A 23,983-nucleotide genomic window follows, 5' to 3' on the forward strand; every position below is an offset into this window, starting at 1 on the left:
GACTTAGGCAGATTTCCAAGTTTGCTGATTTTCAGGGTTTTTGCTATCTTTGACCTGAATTTTGAATGGCTTTCCGATTGAATTAGGCCAAAGCATTATTGCTAAAGTTGTTCTACAGACTAGGTACTAAAACTCTTATAAAGGGCTTTTCTTAAGTTTAGTGTAAGTTTTGTGAGTAACTTGCTTGCCAAGATACATACTTTGAACTGCTCTCGGACTTAGCACATTTTTTATGTTTTGGCTGGGTTGACCGTTTTGGTCGACTTTGACCTATCTTTTGAAAAGCTTTTGTGCAAATTTTGGTCAAACTCCAGTAATCAAAGTTGTCAAAGATTTGTAGCACTAAAACTTTTAGATAAGGTTTGACTTGAGCTCACATTAGAAACTTTGAGAAAGAGGGCTGAAAAGTTGACGAATTGGACTGTTTTCAGCAAGATTTATTTACATGTCCTGACTCAGTGTACTTCGATGACTCGTCCGGCTCCCAGCTCGAGGGCTGGGCACCACCGCCAACTTGGTGTGCCCCCTGTCGCCTAGCCAACCTCTCTAGCTCGAGGCAGGAGGCAACTTGACGTACTTCGATGACTCATCCGGCTCCCAGACTTAGGGGCTGGGCAGTGCAGACGACTCGGCGTGCCTCCTGTCGCCTAACCAACCTCTCTGGCTCGGGATGGGAGGCGACTCGGTGTACTTCAATGAGTCGTCCAGCTCTCAGGCTCGGGGGCTGGGCACCGCAGACGACTTGGCGTGTCTCCTATCGCTCAGCCGACCTCTTTGGCTCGAGGCGGGAGGTGACTTGACATGCTTCCACTACTCGTCCGGCTCCCAGGCTTAGGGGCTGTGCACCGCAAATGACATGGAGTGTCTCCCATCGCCCAGCCGACCTCTTTGGCTCAGGGTGGGAGGCGACTCGACATGCTTCCATGACTCATCCAGCTCCTAGGCTCAGAGGCTGGGCACCATAGACGACATGGCGTGTCTTCCGTTGCCTAGGCAACCTCTTTGGCTTAGGGTGGGAGGTGACTCGACGTGCTTCCATGACTCGTCTAGCTCCCACGCTTGGGGGCTGGGCGCCTACTTCAGGTCGGTGTGCCTCTATGGCTCTACCTATCCTCGTCCTTGGGGGCTTGGCGCCTAATTCTTGTCGCGTGCCTCCGTGGCTTCACCTATCCTTGTGCTGGGGCACTTGGACTTGTTTCTGCGATCAACTTTTTTTTTACCATTGGATTGATTATCCTATGGAGTGCATCTTGCGATGCCCTCCATAACCTTCGCTTCGACCTACTGGATGCTAGCATCCATCAACTCGGCACTCGTCTTCGTTCTATATGTTGGCTCTACGCTCGCTCGGATTTTTTCTTCTTTTTTGAGCACCGTGCAGCCTCTCCGTCACCATGACGCCATCGCAGCTTCAGCCGACCTTATTTCAAAGCTTCACTGTGATGACCTCAAGTTCATGTTCACCTACACATCGCTTAGGGGCTTGAGGGATATGGGTACCCATGGATCCCCACCGACCAAGATACTGGTTGGACCTGACAAGTGGTCCCACCTGACCAGGGTGTGCGGGCTGAGGATATGAAGTTACTTGGAGCACACGTCAAGGCAACAAGGCTGTCCAAATTTACCCGGACATTATGGAACGCGTATTGTAGTCCGACTTGGATTGCTTCCTATGTAATACCGAGTAGATTAAGTTCAACTCGGCTTGTAACTCTTGGTCATCAACCTATATAAGGCAGCTGAGGGCGCCCCCTATGGGCAACAGACAACAACTCAGGGCATCAAATCATTGAGCAATACAATCCACCAACATACAGGACATAGGGTATTACTCTCATGAGGCCCGAACCTATCTAAAACCCTTGTGTCCCCTTTTGTGTTCTCGTGATTACCATTGAATTCTTGGTTTCGAAACCACCCTCACCTACAAATCAACTACTTGTGTAACCCCCAGGTGGATTGTTGGGCCCATAGCATCAACATTCACCTCAGAGTATTCCAAGGGTATTGAATCCAAGGGAACGTGTGTGTACTAACTCCTAGTTTAGTCGGTCCAAGGACACAACAACATAGATAGTGAGGGTAGATAGGATTCCTAAAGAAAGCTCTATAGGTGAGTTAAAGGTCGATCTCTTGGTTAAGGAACTCGCTTCAGGCACCGACTTACCCTAAATTCGTTAGGTGCCTCTAGCCAACGGCTCTACGCTATATCTGCGTGGAGAATTACAAAGGACTGATAGTGCTGTCACCACTTATGGCCTATCTCTAGCAACCTGGGGAATATAAGGAAAATGAAGGATAACCTTTAGCCTATACACCACGTCTACACTACTATTTACTACTACAGTCTAACTACGTTTGACGTTTCGTAGCAGATGTACAACACTCAATACGAATACGAAGCGATGAATCCGCGAGTAAGATAATTGATCTCACTCAACTATAAGAACTACTATAAGAAAGGAATCACAAATACAAACTTACTTTATACCAAAGGAAGCCAGCATCCTTTTAGGTACAAGCTTAGACAAGGGCGCCATCAGACCTGGCGCTTCCCCAAACTACCCCTCACTCTCTTCCTACTATAAGCACTATCTAGGCAGCACTCCACCTTTGCAATGAAGCTCTACACTCTTCTTGAGAGGTATTGGTGGTGTCACCCAAGATGGTGGTGTCCTCAAATGAGACACCTCCCCTTGTCTTTATAAGCACTTGGGGGTCGGTTGCCGAGGGGAATATCAGAGGAATGTTCCTTAACCACCATTGCAAGGTCGGTAACGACTGACATGTTGTGGTTGGAGGCGAACAAGGCCACCAGGGGTTCGGCCAACCCTAGGGAACTGCCTTAGGCAACCGCCTTTGGCTAGGTGTCTGGCAGGTGAGTCCCCATGTGGGTACGGGGTGTTATGCAGTGAAACTTATCAGTTTACTCCGGTTTGTGGGCCCTCCAATCCATGTGCTTGGTCCTGATTGGTTGAGAGTGTGTTTCCTTGTTGTTTGTGGTGTGTTTCTCCTTTAATGAACTTGCATACAAATATCCATCAACACTTGTGGAATTCCTTAGTAATAACTCCTCGTGGAAGCCATAACCGACATAGGGGAGCCATCACTAGTTGCCACATGGAAGCAGATCACGAGGGGAGCCAGATGTGGTACGGCTGAACCCCTAGTGGCCCCTCTCGCAACCACCTACGTGTAGTAGTCTGACATGTGGGTCCCAATGGCAGTTGTGTGCGTTATCCGGTGAATTGAGGCAGTTGTGGTGTTTGTGTGCCTTTCAATCCATGGGATGCACACATGGCAACCTCCCATTGGCTAGAATCGTGTTTTCTGCTTATTTACCTGCAACCAAATATTCTCCAAGGACAAGTGGAACTACATTATTTGAAACCAAATATGCATGTAAGAAGTGCCAATCCACCTTTATTCTTGAGTATATTGATGGTCTTATTTAGTACTTAGCGATCGTCAATAGCAATATATGTGATATAAGTTTGCCTTATCCTTCATACCCTACCTTGAGCTCAACATATAGACTTCATTAGAAGTAGGATGAAGAAAGGCAAGTCAAATGCCTCGGTGAGGACATATACACAATGAGTGATTTGATAGAATGAAATGAGGAGCTAAGCAATGTTTGTTTTGAAAACTTATCGAGAAAACCCAAGCTACTTGACATGAGGAGTAGAAGTGACTTGATTCAAGGCTGTTCCATACCTCAACCACCCAAGATGGCATGATAGACACTTCAAAGTTCACATGTGCAAGGTATGGTTTGGAATATCTCTTATGCTTGCTTAATACCTTTGGAAGTTATGTTCACCTTAGTCCTTTCTCCTTCACTCGAGGACGAGCAAAGGCTAAGTATGGGGGTGTTGTTGATGGCTCTTAAGTACCGAATGTAGGCCGCCAACTCCTACATAAACATAGAAAAGATGAGCATCAATAGTAGTGGTAGGAGTTATTACTAATGAATTCAACAAATGTTGGTGAATATTTGTATACAGATCCATTAAGGGAGAAAACACACCTCAAAGAGCAAGGAAATACACTCTCAACCAATCAGGAGAAAGCACATGTATTGAAGGGACCACAAATGGGAGTAAAATGACAAGATTCACCGCAAAGCACCCTGTACCCAAGTGAGGACCCACCTAGTAGCCATCCAGCCAAAGGCAGTTACTTGAGGCGATTGCCAAGGGTCGGCCGAACCAGACTGAACCGTTAGTTCAGCCGAACCACTTATGGATCCACTCGCCTTTAGCTGCCACGTGTCCCTAGTTATTGACCAAGCAATGACGGTTGTAGAAGATTCCCTGAATATTCCCTCAGGAACCGACCCCCAGTGCCTATAAATATGAGGGGAGGTGTCTCATTTCAAGACACCACCAACACAACTCAAGAGAGTTTAGAGCTTCATTAAAAAGGCAAGGTGCTACCTAGCTAGTGCTTAGAGTAGGGAGAGAGTGAGGGGTAGTTCGGGGAAGCGCCGGGCTTGTCGGCACCCTTCTCCAAGCTTGTGCATCTATGAATATCGGTTTCCGTAGGGATGAAGTAAGTTCATATTCATGATTCCTTTCTTATATAGCTCTTGTAGTTTAGTGAGATCAGTTCTTTGACTCGCGGGTTCATCGCTCTCTATTTATATGGACTATTGTATGTTTGCTATGGGACGTCAGACGTAGTTAGACTGCAGTAGTAATCAGTAACGTAGACGTGGTGTCTAGGAGAAGAATGGGAAGGAACACCATTGGCTGGCGGCGTGCATTGGCTAAGAGCGTGCGGAGCTCCGGGAAGATCTCACGGTGATTGGCTCGCGAGGATTTGGGACGTGCAAGCACGGCTTTGTTGGGCGGAGGGATTAGCGAAGCGGTACCGTGAGTCATCCCGGTTGGGTGGTGATTGGTGGAGGGGAGTCGGAGGGTCGCTTGCACTCGAGCAGTGGGGGCGGACGCCTCTGGCGACAGGGCGCAAGCTCTAAGCGCTATCTTGTGGCCATTGGCCTGGGGTGATTTCGGGTGCGAAGAAGCGGCTTTGCTGCGGCTGTGGGTTGGCGAAACCGGGTGTTGAGACGTCGCAGTTGGGCGGTGCATTGGGGAGGCGGAGCCGACCGGTCCAAGGTGGCGGCGTGGCGCATCGGGGCGGGCAGAGCTCGAGCGCGGATAGGACGGTGAGGATATTGGAAGGGGGAAAAGATAAGCGGGGCGCCGGATTGGGGGTCATGGCGCATGACTTGTCCCGTTGTGGCCGCGGATAGGGCGCCCGCGGGCTGCCGGTGAGGGTGTGCCACGGAGCGGCGGCGCGCTGGGGCAGAGCAAAAAGGATAGGGAACAAGCCGGGATTTGGGGCATTTAAAATAGGAACTTTTGAACTGCACGCCCAAAACTTCCTTTCTACAATGTGTAGCCCTAACCTCCAGCTCCAAGTCTTACAAAAGGATTTCACCCAAAAACTAAATGGATTTCATGTGAAGGAGCTCCAAACATCGATAGAACACGTTCGTCCCAGACTTATGCAATTTTAGGAACTGGACTATTTTCAGGGATTTTGGCCAGTTTCGATGCAACTTTTGAGGGGTTCAGGATTTGAATTAGGCAAGGGTGCTATTGAAGGAATTGTTCTTTGATCTTAGGAATTCAACTTCCATTCAGGACTTTTCTTGAGTTCAGTTCAACTTTTAGGGGGAACGGGCTTGCCAAGATGCACGCTTTGGACGTTCTTCCGGACGTAGCGCAGAAATGCATTTGTGCTGGTTTAACTGTTTTGAGTGACTTTGACTGAGCTTTTGAATAGGTTTGGTTGTGAATTAGACTTGGGTCAGTATAACAAAGTTGTAACACACTCGCATCACTACAACTCCTATTAGGGGTCTGACTCGAGTTTAGGTCATTTGCTGAATTTTGATGTACTCCTGATTTGATTCTTGTTTTTGACCTTCTCCCACTCCAAATTAGCCAAAGTTCTATTAATAAAAGTTGTTTGAAATTAAAATTTTTACAACTCCTATTTGGACAAAAGTTCAAGTTTGTATATCAAATGTCAAGTTTCCTATTTGACACCAAAAAGAGCTTTTTAGGGGCAAATTGGACATTTCACTTCCTCTACTTAGTGACTGATGACTTTCTTAAGTTTAACTACACCTAATTCTAATCATATGCTTGTATGACCCTTGCTAGTATGAATAGATACCACTAGGACCCCTTTTATGCCTTGCTCCCCCTAACCTTAGCTTTATTTGTTTATTCTTTATTTATGAGATTGGCTTGTGTGTGTCACATTACCCCTCTATATTATATCATGGCTTACCCCGTATGAACTTTGGTCTGTTACTTAAGCATATTGTCATGGATATGTATCTGATAAACCCTTTTACACCAATGCCATCTTTTGGGAAAATATAAATAATGATACCCTGAATACTTTCTAAGTGAAATGATACAATGGTATATCCGTGCGCTTGCAGATTTATTCATAACGTTAAGAAATACCAATAATATTCACATGTGAATGTTCAACACCTGATATCTGACCACATGAGTTTCACGTTGCTCTCCATCCTCTTGCAGCCAAGAAGAAGATAGGTCCTCAGTGCGCAGGAGGTGATAGACAAGTGGCTGTGGCAATGGCACCAACTGAGCCGCCGTGTCTAGGGATGCATTCGGATTGAATACACATGGAATTGAATTCAGATAGTACTATTTATCACATTTAATTCAAATAAATATATGAATACAAATATCTTCTTATATGAATACAATTAATAGTTTGAATTTGGATTTGCATTCGAATACTTACTTGATTTGGAACTTAAATTTGGATTTGCATAACGAGTATCAATTTGCTTTATCGATAGTTTTATTGTTGATAAAAAATCATGCTACGAGTAGTAAAGAGTAAATTATGGCATAATAGATAGCTTATTGACAACAGCATATTTATTAATATTTAAATAATGAAATATATCAAAATAAATTTAAACATAAATATTTCCATAATTATATATCCTTTAACAATAAAAATAAGTACATTAATACATATAATATAATTTAACCATTAAATACATAATATATATAATTAATATGAATAGCCCTAATGAAATTAATTAAAGTTTATCATTGTATATCACTAGTTTCTACCTAATATTAAAGCAAGTATGGCTTCTGTCTCTTTTTTTTTTTGTCCGTCCTGAAAAGTGGTCCTACTTGTCATAGGGCTCCGTCTCTCTCCCTCACGCCTGCCGTCTGCACACCTCCCTCCCGCCACTGTCGTCCTCACTTCCAACCACCCTCTAGAGCAGCCAAGTAGCCCACGTGCACCACCCCGACCGAGTGCCGACTGCCCCTGGCAGCCCCGGCCGTGCGTCGATCGGCTGCGCGCCGTGAAGGGTGGGTGCCACCGCATGTGGGCAAACGAGCTCTGCTGCACGAGCTTGAGCTCCACCACACGCAGGGGAAAGGGAACGGAGCTCCCAATGGTGGCAGCCATGGCGGAGGCGCATGCAGTGGCCCCAGGGCAGAGATCGACAGGAAGTTCGAGCTCGGTGACTGGTGGCAATGGCGGACAGAAAAATTTTAATCCACGGTGGGATGAGGCATGAGGATGCACGAGAAGAGGTCGAAGGCGGAGCTAGGGATGTGGTGAAGTGATGCACAACGGCGATTTGATTTTGGTGGAGCCTGGCGACGGGATTTGGCTGGCGAGCTCGGCCACACGCGAGCAAGGAGGGAGCTCCACGGTGGGGTCCTCGTCCTCTGGATGAGGGGAGAGAGTAGAGGGAAACTAGAGGGCGAGGGAGGGAGTAGAGGGTGGACGACGAAAGGGAGCAGAGGGCAGATGAGCGGCGGTGGGTCGGCACAGGTGATGGGGTGCCGGTGTGGGGCGTGGGGCGTGTGGATTGACCCTTGAAAACATGATTCATTTCGCAAATTAGTCCTCAAATAGAATATAGGTCATAGTTTTAGTGTGATGATGAAGATGAGCTCAAAATTTTTCACAAAACCTTCTCACCCCTTAAATATGCATATGCTACTGGAGTTGCTCTTAAGCAGCTCTCTACCTGCTTCAATTCTTTGAGGAAGCAACATAGCTCGGGCAATCACCGACCGCCATGGACCAGGCCCAGCTAGAATCTCCACTAAGAAAAATAGAAACCCGTAATCGAGTTGATGTGTACCATATTTTCCGTACTCGATAATAACTTTGCTTATTATCAGGCTCGGACATAATTTTGGGCTGGCTTTTGGCAAAGACAAATAGTTATTGTGCCAGCTTCAGTTCGGTCCGTTTGTCTATCAAGCCCTCTTGACCCTCTCCCAACCCTTCCAAGTCCTTGATCTGAATCTGCCACAAGAACCAACGCGACCGAGACGGCGATGAAGGGAGATGGAGGAGGCAATGTGGAAGGCGCTGTCCGCCGTTCCACGTCCGAGATGCCGGCATGGACAAGCCACGACGGCTGCACGTGCACACAGATACGATAGTGAGTTGTCCAAGCGGAGCAATTGAGCAGGCAAAGGGTGAGTTTGACGGAGTTGCTTTATCGGAAATTCTAAAACGTGCAAGTTTTTCCATTAGTTGATGGGAGATGAGTGAGGTAGCTCTCACAGTGTGATGCATTGAGCGAGAGTTATTCAAATGAATTGAACTTCACAAAATTAAATCACATGTATCCATACGTAGTATTAAGATTTTTTTTAATTTCTAGGTGCATATTTAATTTCCAAACGTTAGGGATCATTTTGTTCCCCGCCGCCCTCCTAGCGGATGCCGCCGCCGCCGCCGCCGGGAGCCGCCGGGAGCCGCCGCCGCCGCCGCCGGATGCTGCTCGCCGCCCTCCTAGCGGATGCCGCCGCCGCCGCCGCCGGATGCCGCCGCCGCCGCCGGACCCGGACGCTGCTAGGGTTCGCGCGCCTGGAGCCCTGCACCCTGGACTCCTAGAGCCGTGCACGTGAATATGCTCACGGTGGGGGTGGGCCGGTGGGGGACTGGGGGCGTGGGCAGGCCGGATGGGCCGGATGGGCCGAATGTGTATGCTAGCTTTTGTATTTTTGTTTTTTTCATACATACACCTAAAATACACTATATATATATGAAATTTTTTTGCAAAAATAATGGGTATTCAATTGAATACCCTTGAATCAAAGTGGGCCCGCCACTGCCCTCTTGACCCTCTCCCAACCCTGCCACAGGAACCAACGCGACTGAGACGGCGATGAAGGGAGATGGAGGAGGCAGCGTGGAAGGCACCATCCGCCATTCCACATCCGGGATGCCGGCATGGACAAGCTGCGATGGCTGCACGTGCACACGGATACGATAGTGAGTTGTCCAAGCGGAGCAATCGAGCAGGCAAAGGGTGAGTTTGACAGAGTTGCTTAACTATTTAGTTTATCGGAAATTCTGAAATCCTATAGTTGTGCAAGTTTTTCCATTAGTTGATGGGAGATGAGTATGGTAGCTCTCACGCTGTGATGCATTGAGCGAGAGCTATTCAAATGAATTGAACTTCACAAAATTAAATCACATGTATCCATACGTAGTATTAAGATTTTTTTAATTTCTAGGTGCATATTTAATTTTCAAACGTTAGGGATCATTTATTGGCTTGAAAAATAACAAAACATGTATGCGCTACAGTGCTTGCTACACTGAAACAATGCAATGATTTGAGGAACGGCATGTGCCCTCGCTCGTTGCACAGTGCATCCGCCGCTGCATGTATGGAAAATCCAATAGTTACACAACATGATAAAAATGTCGCGCGCTAAGCAATATCGTTTCACCGTAGCAAAGCACGGGCATCTTGCTAATAATATTAAATTAACATAATTATTCATTTGCTATATAGATATTTTTTAATAGTTTACATGGAGTACACCATTATTTAATTAACAATATTAAAATTAACATTATTTCTATCAGAAATTAGTCATAAAAATAAGTTTTAGATGGTTTCTGTGTCGGATATTCTATAGTTTTGTCGAATTGGAATATAGAACCAGATAGAGAAAAATATTCAAAATTGATTCTAGATATATCCGTTTGAATACAATATTAGCATTTTTTTCTTATACGAATACGGATAATTCGAAATTTCCACACATACGCATCCATCCCAAGCCGTGCCTCGAGTCAAGCTTTGACGAGCTTTCGATTGAGCTAAGCTTAAGGCACCTAGGAATGCACACTAGTTCGAATCGAGCTCGAGCCCGGCACGTAGGCTCGTTCGGCTCTACCCAGTCACGTGCCTCCTTGAAGTGAAGATGCTCAATTTCATTTTTTGTCTCTCGCTTCTCTCTCTGACTGGTGGTCCCACTGGCCTACCGTGCAGATTCCTTCTTCCCCAAAGAGGAAAAAAAGGACGGGGCGGCGTCGTTCATGGCGGTGCTGGTGGAACAGTGCTGGCCCTGACACAGTGCTGTGTGGCTTCTCGTGAGCCATTATTACTCCGGCCACCTTTCTACCCTCCTCCAATCCTTATCCCATCGGTCCACACACACAGCGAGAGAGAGAAGGGAGGCATTTTGTTCCTCGCCGGCGGTGGGTGCTTCTCCGTCGCGTCGCGGACGACTGTACTTGACCCGTCTCTGGCGAAGGTAATAGATCTCCTCCTACGCTCTAATCTCTCTCTGTCGGCGCCGGCCTGGTCAGGGTTGTGCGCCGTAGAATCCTAGGTCTATAGCGTTTGCCTTGCTCTCGCAGGAGTTTGAACGTTCCACACCATGCACCTTTTTACCATGGCGTAGCGTAGCTGGAGGTTGAAGAAGACTTCTTCTGTTGCGTTCTGCCATGTTCTGCTTAGTTTCCTCCGGCCTCCCCTCTCCACCTCCCTACCATAAAACCTCCTCGCCCTCGGCGCGAGCGGAGAGGAGTCTCTCTCCTACCCGTTGTAGGTGCTAGGTTCAGTAGATTTTTTTGCTTCTTTTCTTTTCTTTTTGAAACGATTGTTGAAACAGATCTGGTTAGGATTTTTTACGTAATTAAGTGCATTTTGGATTGTTTAGTTTCTAAAGACCTGATATTATAGATTAAGTTATTTGGATTGCTGAAAAAGAATATTCGTGTGTAATCATGTTAACGATCGTGGGCCCAAAACTAATTTATGTTAGCTCGGATTTATGTGGTGTTTAACTTCTAGATCTTGCGTTTTGATATAAAAAACTTGTGATCCGAACCGGCCGGACTGCTCTAAATCGTGTGAGTGAAAACGGAGGCCCAACCGGCCCCCAAACAGTGTGCCTGTGCGGCCCATATACGGAGAGTAACAAGAGAACATCTAAACAAAACGACATCTTCGCATTCCGTGTGCGTCGCCGCCACCTTTTCTTCCCCGTTCCTGCTGTCTACGTCTTGAGAATTTTCAATCGTCGGGAGTCGCTTGCTGGGCAGTAGTCTGGCACGTCCCTGATTCCCTGATGGTGGCTGAGTGACGGGGCCGAAGCGGCACTGTATTCATGCTACGGTGACCGCGATCAGCAACATATAAATAAACGAAAGATTGAAACGGCGAAGATATATAGGTAGGGCCAGCGGTGTATTTTTATTGCTCCCCGGACGCTGTTAGCCTATGTTTTCATTGTTACTCTTGAGCTTTAAGCTTCGGTGATAATTTTCATCCTTTTTGTTTCAATTTATCAGTGTCACCAGCATGAACGTGGGACATGACCCTCCTCCGGATCATATTGGACATGGCCCTCCTCCACCGGATCCGATGAAAATCGCTACTGATGCCCAACTTGACCGTCACAGTGAAGCTATTGTGATGATTGTAGAACAAAAAATAAAGGGAAGTGGACGAAGGGAAAAAAAACACACTGTGTTTGTTGCATCTGGTTTTATCATTGGGAAAAAACAGGATAAAAGAACATTGATGGTGATAACGTGCGCGCATGTCATAAGCAGCATAATAGGAGTCTCAACTAACCCTGAGATTCTAAAGGTGAGATTATTTGGGTCAACTACGGAGTCTGAAGCTACGATCCTACACATTGACAATAAGAGGGACCTTGCGTTACTTAGTGTTGTGGTGCCAAATGTGAACTATTTTCCTGTTGTGAGACTTTCTTCTGCAATTGATAAGCCTCCTGAAACCATTGTTGTTTTGGTTGGATATTATCATCCGGCTAATGCCTTGGCAAAGGAGTTAGGTGAAAGGAATCTTCTTCCTACTATGCCTTCAGCTGTTGCTGGAACTATTCTGTAAGTTTTGCAGTTTTAGAATTTGTCCAGTTTCTTTAAGCTTCACACTATTTTATTCTACTAACATTTTTCGTTCCCGCTCTCTTCCCCTCTCCTTTTTCTTTCAAAGAGGACCAACGGTGAATCAGGGTAAAATGTTATTGGTTAATCACGGCTGCCATGGCATGAGAGGTACCTCAGGAAGCCCTCTTATATGTCATGATACTGGTGGTGCTATTGGTGTGTTTCTAGGAACTGTGAGTCAGTATCATCAGGCTATCGCTACTGAAACTGTCATTGAGTTCTTGAAAGAGTGGCTTGTGGCTAATGTAAGTCGTTTATTGTCCATTAAAATTGGTTTCCTTAAAAAGTTTCTTTATTGAGAATTTCTTTGCATCTCTCTCAGCATGCCATTGTGAACAACGATGATGGCATCAATGATACAGTTGAAAACTGTGTGAAGCTTCTCTAGTGTTGTGGTTGTCTTGATCAAAATGTAAGTCTTTTATTTCTGAGTAAAAGTTGTTGCCTCGTCTCTCGCAACCGATTAAAGTTTCTCTACTAATAATTTGTTTGCAACCTTTTCAGCATATCCGAGAAGAGGTGGATGATGAAAACGAGGCTACCGCTGCAACATGTGTGAACCTCACTTAACCTTGAACTGTGCTTTGCTCCTCTGTGCCCGGATAATATTAGGTTGAAACACATAAACTGAAATCATGGTTTTCTCATTTATTTATGTAATAATAATATTAGGCTGAACCACTTAACTAGCCATGTGATAGCCATGTGATGTGTTTGAGTATCTTTCAATTATCCTAAGTCTATGTACTGTAATGTATTAGAACCTTGTTGTGGTTGAGATTGTTGAACTGATGTATCTGTAACTGTAGTTTATGGCACATGGAAGCAAAGTAATTGATGGCTCGGTCTAATCTCTCACGTATCCAACCTACATATTGCATACGGGCATCATAAAGCAGATCTGAAAAAGCAAGCAGCATGACCATCTGAGATAAAACTACTGTGATCTCAGATACAAGCTATCTATTATGCCTATTTGGATCCCTAGAATTGAAAGTTATTCCATGAATTAGATTCTGGCAATTGGATTCAACAGGAAATGAATTGCTTGGAATCTAATTCAAATCAATTTTTCTGTTTGGGTAAACATAGAATCTTTTTCCTAGAATTGAATTCTAAATGTTGTTTGGGTGTCTTCAAACATAGAATTTGCTTCTGTACACAGGCAAGCTCTCTCCCCTCTCTAAATTTTCTCGCCTCTCATCTGTCTGCCTGCACATGGGAAACACAACACCACACATACACGCTCAAAATGACAGCAACACACGCTCAAAACAGCAACAATGACACATCCTGAAACAAGAATTACAGCTCTACATGCTGCCTCTTTAAGCTTGCGGAAGTTGATGATGAAGTAAGCTCTTTGCTGGTACCATCTTCCTTGTTACTCATCTCTTTTGCACCATCAACTGGGGTCTTTGCTGCATCACCGGTTGCATGGTCTCGACCATATACCAATCTGATTGAGTCCCAATTCATGACAGTCTTGTGCATATACCAAGCTGCCTCCCTGCTTTTTCTGTAAAATATGATCATATTACATTATCAAAGCTAACAATATCAGTGTAGCAAGCATACAATTTAGACAAACTACGAGACACAAATAGGGCTGAGAGAAGAATACTATCTAGCAGTACAGAAATCTGCAAAGTAGGTGTGCAGTTGCACCTTCAAACTCCCTATCTAAGATAGACATCATGGATGTGCTGTATTATAAACATAAATACTGGGTATAATCTATACAGACACACAGTTGCATTTTGAGCTCTTCTTTCCAACAAACAATACTACCACACAGTTTGACAGTCAAATGAAGCTGACAACGGAAAAAACATAAAATGGGCACGCAACAACAATGTTTTATTTGCTGGATCTCATACAGCCCCATCACACATACCGAAACTATCTAGCCTAAAAGTGAACACATAAATAATTAGAAATCGAGATGCCATTATACCAATCAGATCATAATGTCAGGTTCAGATCACATAAATCAGAGTATAGTCACTATACCAATCAGATCATAATGTCAGGTTCAGATCACATAAACTTATTGTTGTTGACACATAACCAACAAGGTACCAACTGACACTTATAATTTCCTAGCTTCAAAGCTTATGTCACATAAATGCTTGCAATTCAAAAAATCAGCTTGCAAGTCCGTGGGCACACTAGAAGTACAAGTCCATGGCAAAAAATCGAGATGACAGTGATAGAATTTAATTAATGAGCTCCAGTTCTACCCCTCCTTAGTATACTACCAAGTCAACATACAACCACATGCATGCTGTAAAGAAAGGATAAAAATAGGCTGTCCATTGTTCCATCTTAATTACAACTTTCAGACAAATTAGGAGTCATGCTCATTACCACTTACCAAGCATGCTCAAATTCAGAAGATTAGGAGCTTGTGAATGCATATAGTATCATGGGCATAAGCTACTGATCTCCATTTGCATTAAAAAAATCAGAACTGTGGAAGTACCCTGAAGATATGAGTCATGTTCCACAGTATACAAGTTTCAGTTTATATTGTCATGATACTGTAGTCTACTGAAAATCTGTCAAATGGCAAATATTTTACTAATCTCTCACAAAAGTCAATCCAAAAGAAGCCAGTATGGCGTAAGCTACTGTTTCTACTCTCAGAAGTATTACGAAATTATCAACTGATACCTTTTAGTTGCAGGGGTCTAGGTACTAGTTAGGCTGGTGCTAGAAATAAAGGGATAACTCCAAAGTGCAGTTTTACCGCCACCATCACGGCATCACCCAAACACATTTCTCACTGTGGGCACCAGATGGATTTGCAATCCTGGGAAAGAAAATCTCTAGTGTCCCTTGCTATCTCTAGTGTCCCTAGCATTGCTAGCTCCCCAACGAAGTAGACTTTCGATCTATCAAAATAGAAAAAACCAAATAGAAGATCAGCGCCACAACACCCAGATCGAACTACCATAAACAACTGATGGAGGCTAAGCAATGATAACAGACAGCTAACGAAGTAACCAAGCAGATGCATGAATGACTTTTTTCAGCTTCAAGACTACGCGAAAGCACAGCAGCAATAAGCAAAGCAATCTGATGCTCAGATCGAGTCATACATCCATATAGATGCCAGCGAGATGAGGGGAGGTGTGGCTGTGACCCACAGATTACCTTGATCTAGATCAATAAGCAGGTGTGGCGGGCCACAAAGCTTGGTGCGGACCATTCGATTGGACGGCAGCAGCAGCCTTGCCAGCAGCAGGCGGAGCGGCGGCGGCTTGGTGAGACTCAATCCCACGGGTGAGGACTCGATCCGTCGCACGGAGCGGAGGAGAAAGAAGATGGCCGGCTTCTCTTCTGGATCCGGCGGCGTGGGCTATGGAAGGGGAATAACTACGAAACCATAGTCGCCATCGCCGGGTCGTCGAGGGAAAGCCGAGTGAAGGAGGCGTGTCGAGGTCGGGGATGAAGTCTGGGTACAGGATGAAACAGGAGATGGAATTGCTTTCTGTTTTTTCCTTCACGAATTGGATGGATGCAGGCCAGGATTCGAGACGCTGAAAACTCAAGGAAAGCACGATTCCAATTCTCGGTGCGGCCAAACATGTCGATTTTTTTATTTTTTATTTTAGTATTTTGTAAAAATATATATCCTAATAAAAAATTATAAATTTATACGCATACCGCTATCTAAAACGGCTATACCGAATGAAACACCGAAGGTGCACTGTAATAATCTTACCACCAATTATGGCTTCAAATTGTGTCAATTCTTTGAGTACCAAGATGGCTTCAAATGAAAAAAGTTTAAATTACAAAGTTATAGATCTCGTCGTAATCACAATTCTCTTATAAAGTTTATCACTATCCGAGTTCATATGAATAGTTATAATTTTTTGAATATAAGATGTATACAGAAGAAGATTCCACAGGTTGAACTAGCGGGTAAGATTGCTACAGTGCACATTCCGTCGTTTCACTCAGCTATAGCTGTTTCAAATGGTAGTATGCATATAAATTGTAATTTTTGATAGGATATATATTTTCGCAAAATATAAAAAAAATATCCAAACTTGTCGGTCCTGGAAACTAATTCCAATTCAGCCTAGTTCCATCGAAACAAACAGACCCTCACTGTAATCAATCACCTACTTGCACCTACGGACTTATGGAGTTCGAGGCTGCATGGAATCCACTTTACGCCTACTCATTTATTGCAAATGAATGAGTGTGGCTTACAGGAGGATGATACTATTAAGCTTAATTTGTTGGTTGTTGGGTTCAAGAGGAATTTATTCGGAGAGGGATTGCTCCCATATCACCCAACCATGTGAGGGATGAATCCCTGCTTCCCTTGATCCCTCTCTTAAAACCTGTGTTCACTTTTTCCTAGGTCTAAAATTGGGGATGTTAAGCACCAACATCGGAAAGAAAGAATGTGGCAAATTATAACAACTGAAGTTTGCAAACATCATCGCATACAGTTCATCAGTCACCCATAGTAATTCCCAACATCCTTCTACAAACACAACAAAGGAAACACATCTAGAAAACATTGCAAACTGTAACAACTGAAGTTGACCCTACGGGCCACCAACGACAAGTCCATTCATTACACAAGCCTTGACTGTCGCAAAGATTTCAGTTCAAGACACAAGATGGTTACAACAATCGTAACCTCCTCCTGAACTGAACATGTGTTTGTGATAAAAAAAAAAACTAACAGTAAAAAAAGGATAAAAGAACAGTAGAGCTAATTGCCTACAGCCTTCTCTACAAGACTACAACCTTCCATTGTTGACAATACAAACATGACATGAGAAAGTACAGGAGAACAAAATTTTCACAACATGGTACGAGTTTAGTAACTTGTTTCAGACTTTCGGTAGTAATCTAACCGAACTTTAAGCCATATTGAAACTGAGACCCAGCTTCTAGCAGCTTTTGTTTCCTCAGGAAGCTCCAAAATCCACAAGCTCCCCCAAACAAGGTTAGATTCTTCAAAAAGCAAAAGCTCCAAATTCTCAGTTTAAACTACAAGTGGAGAAGCTCACATGGACTAGCTTCCCGAGCTTTTGCCCATCCGCCTCCTTATACCCCTATTGTTCCTTTTTCTCACCACACTGCTGCCCATCCATGCACCGGCAACTGCTGCTCCTCCATTCCCCTCCGTGGAGGCCGCCACCACTCCCCACCACATTGACCACCACCGAACTGTCAATCCCCTCTGCTCAACCCCCAGCCACCCCTCCCCTCTGCTCTGGCCCCCGACGTGCCTCCCTTTTGTGCAGGCCGCTGCCACTACCCCTCTCCTCCGCTCTGGCCCCTGGCATGCCGCGCCTGCTGTTGGTCTCAAACAAATTCGACATCAAAGGTTCACTTTAGAAAGGGGTTCTACTTTTGTAACACCTCTAGTGTTAACATGGTAATTAAGGACTAATCATCTACATAATCATGGTCATTAGCATAATCATGTATGCATTTTGGGATGATTAAATTTCTGTGAGCATTGTTGCACAAATGATGTGGTTTATCCATTGAAATGAGATTAAAGAAGGAATTAAACTAAATAGTAATTAAATATTAATAGAAAGGTCTAAATGTCAAAAAATATGAAAATTATGCTCAAATATAGTTAAGAATGTTAAACAAATTAAAAGTGGAACATAAACATGTTTAAATGTTGACACAAGTCAAATAGTGCATTTAACTTAGAGAAGAGGAGAAACTTATGTGTCGATTAATTCAATTTTGCTATGTTGGACTGATCTTTAAAAATTATTTTTCCAAAATATCTGATTACCAACATGAAAATTTCAGTATGAAATATACATTTTATCTAGGTATGTTGTGGTTGTATGAAAATCTTGTTTAAATGTTCAAAACTTTGATAAAAATCTAGTCAAACCATTGTTTTGGCCAACAGCTGAAAAAACCACAAAGTCCTGAAAACAGCACTAACATGCATCGACGCTATTTGATTTTTCAGAAGAACTTTCAAAAATTTCTTTATAAAACATGTTGTTCTATGCAAGAAACTGACATGCAGAACAAGTTTGGCATGATTTATCAATGTTTTAGCTTTCAAATCTCTGTTCAAAATTGGTCGAGGACTATATTTGAACCTCTGAAATTTCAGAGAAAAACTAGGTTTATTCAAAATTCAAGCTTGACTAGTTTCCAAACCAGTGTACTTTTGAACTTTCACCCTTACTAAACGTTTGAGGGAATGATCTAAACTACAATATTTCTACAAAACTTGGGTACGAGTTATGTGCTGCAAATTAGAGTTCTAAACGATCAAAGGCAGTTGTGCGAACATATTTTGCACTTAATCAAAATCAGGGTCAAGACCGTCCATGCTCTCTTTCCTTTAAGACCCCCTCAACCCACGCCCCTTTCCTTTAAGCCTTGGCACCCTCCGTGCTTTCTCTCCCCTCTTCGATTTTCTTCCTCCGGTCAAGACCTAGAACCGAGCTGAGCTGCTTCGCAGGCCAACAACACCGGCCGAGCTCCACCAAAACCAAATCGACCACCACAGCTGGTATCAGAGTCAATATCCATCGGGATAGTACAAACATGACTTAATTTGAGTTTTCTAAGCTAAAACTTGAGTCTTGACAAAGATCCGCTTAGGTGTGCTATATGTTTAAGTATAATTGAAGCCCTATCTAGTACGAGGTTAACTATACTGGTGGCTATGTATAAATATGAACTGACTTCCAGCACATTTACTTACTGCAATTAACTATTCTGTAATGAAGTTCGACACCAAGGTAAGCAAGGTAAAGTTCATCGAGCTGTGCGAGGAAGGTCATGGCCGTGTACTGCGGGACACGTTTATTTGTGGGCTTTCCAGTAAGGCGATGGTACGGGAAGTGAATACATTGCCCCGGTGCATATCAAGCACTATCCATTCAGCGTTAAACATTTTGGTGCCATCTTTGTCATGGATGGTAACTATGTGTGAATATGTGGACCACTGCATATGCATTACCCATGTGGCGTAGTGTTGACGGTTGTTAAGTACCGAATATGACTGTCAATATTCTCAAGAATAAAGGAGAACTAGCTAGCATTTCTTACATGCATATTTGGTTTAGAATAATGTAGTTCCACATGTACTTGGAGAACATTTGGGTGCAGGTGAATAAGCCCAGAAAGAAGAAAAAAATACACTCCCATGGCAAAGAAACACAACTCCAACTAATGAGAGATCGCCACACGGGCAGCCCATGGATTGAAGGGCCCACAAACAGTCCTAAACCGCCTTAACATTGCGTCAACACAGAGCACCACCTTCTGGACACACATGTCAGACTCCCACAAGAAGGCGGTTGTGAGGGGGGGGGGGGCCACCGGGGGTTTAGCTGAACCATTGGATCGGCCAAACTGCCTCTGGCTACCCTGGTGATCAGCTTCCACGTGACGGTGGTTGATGGCTTCCCTACGTCATTTAGGGGTGTTTCTCCAAATATCCCCTTGTGTAACCGCCTCTATGAGCTATAAATAGAGGGGTGTGCTCTCCTCTCTCACACACACCATAAGTTGAATCACTCTCTCCCTCATAGTTTCCATGTTAGTGGAGTTAGGCTAGAGTAGCTCTACTTCAGGGTTCCAAGCCCTCTTGGAGTTCAGGATATGGCTCTTGTATCTTTTATTCCTACATTGACTTTATGCTATTCAAAGTATTTATCTCCTTCATATAGTGTTATGCTTGGTTCTTGTATGCATGAGTTAGTATTATACCCTTGTTATGTTGATATGCTTGGCTTATATGCTCATATGCTAGTCATATACCCTTGCTATCATACTATAGACTTATATGCTCTCATGTATGCCCTTAGATCATGCTATAGTACATACTTGTTTTGTCTATATACCATGTATAGGCTAGTCGATCTATGCCACGGCATCGTTCAATGGCCATGTCTACGGTGGTTCTAGCTCTGGTCACAATAGCTCGGGACGGCTGGAGTGTTGTTAGCAATGCAAGTGTGGTGCTTGGGTTCCTTAGCTTCATTGGATATGAGTTTGCCCCACGGATGTTGATAGCAATTAGCACGCAAATTTGTGAATCGCAAGCGCACGGATCAGTTGTAGCTTTTCCCTAAGAGTATCCCCCAAGGTTTATCAATCCACAGAACAAGGGAAATGCATACTTAACTAAGCACTAATCTATGTAACCAGAAGCTCTTCGTATAGGATAAGATTATGCTAACAAAAGAACTAAGTAGTCTAGATCAAAGCAGATAGAGGGTAAAAGATTTTGAACAAGATAGGTGGAACGCTTGTCCTAGGGATCTAGGATCACTTGTAGATGCAATTGCCAAGAGTTAACGAACTAGATCTAAGTGTTATCGGGAGTGGACGTGAACCATGCCCAACACTTTCTCTCTCGATTACTATCACTACACAAGGATACTCAACTATTAGACGATAGGAACATGACATGGTAATTGTTCTAGGTAGGGAATATAGTAACCTGAAGTAGTCCTGGCCAGCCATAACATGAAAGAGCATCATCACGATATGAATCATAACAAATAGATCTTCAACAAGAGGTTCGGAAATTACAAATCAAGATCTTGTTGATGGCAGTTAGCATACCAATTTATGAACCGCAAGCGTACAGATGAGTTGTAGCTCTTCCCTTGGAGTAATCCCCCAAGGTTTATCAATCCGTGGAACAGTTGGATTTGCACACTTAACTAAGCACTAATCTATGTAATAGAAGGTTCTTTGTATATGATAGGATTGAACTAACAAAAGAACTAGTGATCTAGATTAAAGCAGATAGAGAGTATGGATGCAAACAAGATAGATAAAATGCTTGTCCTAGGGATCTAGGATCACTTACAGATGCAATCGCCATGCATGAAAGAACTAGGTCTAAGTGTTATCATGAGTGGATATGAACCATGCCCAACACTTTTCGTCTCACATGTTGTCACTACATGATAGTACTCAATTATTGAATGATAAGAACACAGCATGATGATCATTCTAGGTAAGCAAATAAGCAACCCAAAGTAGTGTTGGCTAGCCATTACACAAAAGAGCATCATCAAGATATGATAGATAACAAATGGATCTTAAATAAGAGGTTCAACAATTACAAATCAAGATCTCCATACAAAACCCAAGGACAAACAGAGACTTTACCCCATGATCTTGCACATGTTGACAAAATTCTGGGTAAAGATTGCCCTATAGATCAACTGGACTGAAGGCAATGACAAACGGGGGCAAAAAAGTCCCAAGCTGATCGGCTTGGGCACCTCCAAGCCGATCAGCTTGGGAGGTTTCTCCTTCCTCTGGTGCTCTGCTTTGCGTGGCTTCTTGTAGATACAGTCTTCTCTCCATTTTTCCTCCTTGTGGTAGCAATGGATGTTGTTTACGTGGTGTTTCTCTTCTCTATCCAACTCTTATCTCTTGAAGTCCATGAGGGGGTATTTATAGTCTCCAATAGGCTGTGGCTCTAGATCAATGTTGGTGCAAAAACCTCAGAGATCACCATAGACTTCACGCTGAAGAAACGGAAGGTCGACCGGGCCCTTAAATGGGCTAGGCCGATCGGTCCAGTGGGTCCCAGGCCGATCGACTTGGGCCCTTTCTAGCCCTCCTGGTCCTCTCCTTCCTCGTGCTGTCTTCCCTCGATGGCCCATGTCTAAATGTCCATTAAGCTCTTTATGCAAACCCCCTTGATTATGTTGTATTTCCTATCATAATGCAATATACTCCAAAATACAACACATATACAATAATAGAGTTATTTCAGGTACCAAGTGGTGGGTTAGGATTAATCATGAAAATTCTAGTTAAATAGCACTAAAAGTGTGTCAATAATGAGCGTCAACAATCCCCCCATGCTTAGCTCTTGCTCGTCCAGAAGCAAGTCAGACGACTATAAACTTCTCCAGTATGGTTGAACAAAGATCTTGAACCAAACCTGAGCAAGTCCGTCAAGTACCTAGCCTTCAAACAAAAGATCAGAGGAGCAGCAAAGATAATCAAAGTTTAGGCATTCAAAAATTTATCTAAGCAAAGATTCCCCACAGCTTTCATTGAGAACCAAGTATCTTTAAGAATCAACCACACTTACTTTCTGGCTCTCTTTGGAGGATTTTTCTTTCATCATGAAACAATCTCCCTACAAAAAAAATTGAAACAAGAATTCTTTTCCAGGTGCTCACATGTCATTTAATTAGAAAGGCAGCTATTCTCTTTTCTTTCAAGCACTCATCTCTCAAAAGCCACTCAATTATATGGTAGAGCTTGGGTACGGCTAGCTAGAATCAACACTTATATTATCGAATTAAGAAAACTCTCTAACGGTCACCCACCTTTCAAGCCAATGATCATAAGAATATCCACGTAATGTGGGGTTTTCAAGGATGAGAAGATATAGAATGGTGGACATGTGCAAAGGTAAATAAAATAATGACTCTGAGGCACAAGCGATGTCCTCATTATCGGATTGCACATGGCTGGAAAAGAAAATCCATTCCGTAAACAAGGTCATCTTTCTTTGTACTTTTCTTGATTTTCATGATAGTAAAAACTCCTCCTTTATTTCTTTCTTTCTTTCCATATTTCTTTTTTCCTTTTCTCAATACTTCTCTCTCTTCTCTTTCTTTCTTTATTTTCAATCTCTTCTGCGAACTTCCTTTGAACACCACACCATAAAAATTTATTTTAGATCCTTCCAAAGGCCTTCCAAGAATTTTCCATGCACGAACCGAGGCAAAGAAGCCCTAGGCCGATCGGCCTGGAGGGGACTAGGCTGATCGGCTTGGCCTCTCCTTGCCTCCCCTCTGGCTCAACTTTCTGGTGAAACTTCCTTTTCATGTATGTTTCCTTATTTTTCATAATGCTCGACCAGAAATAGAACAGATCTTCGAATATTGGATTGTGTTCAAGGAATAGGTAATAAATTTGAGAAATATTTGGTTCGGGTTTAGGAATACAGTAGAATATATGATTGTTCCAGTGAAGAACTCTCATTACTGAATATTGATGAGGCTAGCAATCTGAGATGGTAGAAGGATATGATCAATGCTTAGAATTAAAGCAAACCAAGAGAAAGCAATCCTAACTCAATTCAAAATATCAATTCTTGCTTATGGTGGTATGAATAAATATTTTTAGGCATTGGGTAGCATAGGCAAAACTCTCAACCTAGTAGAAAACTTGATCAATCTTGTTTTTGCAGAGGTTTTAGATAAGCAATTAAATTTTAAATCAGCTCCAATTCAAGCCTTACTCATAAAGCATAATCAAAACCGAAGCACTTGATCATCATAAAACATGGGTATTGCATAAAAAAATCAATTACTAAACTCCACAACTAAGATTTAGAATACAAGACAATGCTCATGATCCAAAGTTGTAAAGATAAATAGAAGACAAGCAAGCAAAGGTAGGCACTAAAAACACTCGCACAATCCTCGAATTTTATTCATGCTTCTCACAAAGATGCTAAAGTAGCGATCTAGGCCTAAGTCTTCCTAGACGCTTTAGAAGACTACTACTTTATCTACTTTTGATTGAAATGAAAACACCAAATTAGACTCTCACACGACTCAACTCGACCAAACTAGATCCAAAAACTCATATGAGCGGTGATCTCCGCCCCACGCTTAAAATGTACGACGTCCTCGTCGTAACCATATGAAGTACAAAGGGAAAGATGCTCATAAATGCACTAGTGATGCTGCCTGCACTGCTT

The 23,983-nt window shown here is 43.4% G+C and overlaps 2 long non-coding RNA genes across 2 annotated transcripts; one reads left to right on the top strand and one right to left on the bottom strand.

Moving 5' to 3' along the window:
• The first annotated feature begins 10,465 nt into the window (after positions 1-10,465).
• LOC101780739 lies at positions 10,466-13,115 on the top strand. The gene is made up of 5 exons (XR_214613.2): positions 10,466-10,598; positions 11,641-12,201; positions 12,311-12,509; positions 12,587-12,676; positions 12,769-13,115. It is a non-coding gene; the product is annotated as an uncharacterized LOC101780739 (long non-coding RNA).
• Positions 13,116-13,299: 184 nt separating this feature from the next.
• Positions 13,300-15,792, bottom strand: LOC105913687. Its single transcript, XR_001163276.3, has 2 exons — positions 15,424-15,792; positions 13,300-13,783 (listed from the first exon to the last, which is right to left on the bottom strand). It is a non-coding gene; the product is annotated as an uncharacterized LOC105913687 (long non-coding RNA).
• Between the last annotated feature and the right edge of the window lie 8,191 nt (positions 15,793-23,983).

Source organism: Setaria italica, chromosome II (genome assembly GCF_000263155.2).
Source record: "Setaria italica strain Yugu1 chromosome II, Setaria_italica_v2.0, whole genome shotgun sequence".
Lineage (NCBI taxonomy): Eukaryota > Viridiplantae > Streptophyta > Magnoliopsida > Poales > Poaceae > Setaria > Setaria italica.